This window comes from Microtus ochrogaster, linkage group LG3 (genome assembly GCF_000317375.1).
Source record: "Microtus ochrogaster isolate Prairie Vole_2 linkage group LG3, MicOch1.0, whole genome shotgun sequence".
Lineage (NCBI taxonomy): Eukaryota > Metazoa > Chordata > Mammalia > Rodentia > Cricetidae > Microtus > Microtus ochrogaster.
Window position 1 is genome coordinate 27,628,577 of NC_022029.1, and position 1,347 is coordinate 27,629,923.

Below are 1,347 nucleotides of genomic sequence, written 5' to 3' on the forward strand. Positions count from 1 at the left end.
GCCAAACTCTTTTTATGAGGCTACAATTACCCTGGAACCAAAGCCACAGAAAGACATTTCTAAGAAACAGAATTACAGACCAATCTCACTCATGAATGAACATTGATGCAAAAATACTAAAGAAAATACTAGCAAATCAAATCCAAGAACACATCAGATCTATCATCCAACATGATCAAATCAGCTTCATCCCAGAGACGCAAGGATGGTTCAACATATGAAAATCTGTCAACATAATCTACCATATACAGAAGCTGAAAAATAAAAACCAAATGATCATCTCATTAGATGCTAAAAAAGTATTTGACAAAATACAGCATCTCTTCATGATAAAGGTCTTGGAGAGAGAAGGGATATAAGGAATATATCTAAACATAATTAAGGCAATATACAGCAAGCCAACAGCCAACATCAAACTCAATGTAGAGAAACTCTCAGTGATTCCACTGAAATCAGAAAAAATACAAGGTTGTCCACTCTCTCCATATCTATTCAATAAGGTTCTTGAGGTCCTAGCTACAGCAATTAGACACCAAAGGGAGATAAAGGAGATACAAATAGAAAAAGAAGTCAAACTCTCACTGTTTGCTGATGATATGATAGTTTACATAAGCAATCCCAAAAATTCTACCAAGGAACTTCTACAACTCATAAACACTTTCAGCAATGTAGCAAGATACAAGATTAACTCAAAAAAATCAGTAGCCCTCCTGTTCACAGATGATAAAGGGCTGGGGAAGAAATTAGAGAATCAACACCCTTCACAATAGCTACAATTAGCATAAAATATCTTGGAGTAACTCTAACCAAACAAATGGAAGACTTGTATAACAAGAACTTTAAATCTTTGAAGAAAGAAATTGAAGAAGACATCAGAAAGAAGATCTCCCATGTTCTTGGGTAGGCAGAATTAACAAAGTAATAATGACAATCTTACCAAAAGCAATCTACAGATTCAATGCAATGCCCATCAAAATCCCAGCAAAATTCTCCAAGGACCTTGAAAGAATGGTACTCAGCTTCATATGGAAAATCAAAAAAAAAAAAAAACCCAGGATAGCAAAACAATCCTGAACAATAAAAGAACTTCTGGAGGTATCACAATCCCTGACTTCAAACTCTACTACAGAGATACAGTAATGAAAACAGCCTGGTGTTGCCATAAGAACAGACAAAAGGACCAATGGAACAGAATATAAGACCCAGATATCAATCCACACATTTTCGAACACCTGATCTTTGATAAAGAAGCAAAAAAAAAAAATCAAATGGAAAAAGAAAGCATATTTAACAAATTTTACTGGCATAACTGGATATCAACATGTAGAAGAATGAAAATAGATCCAT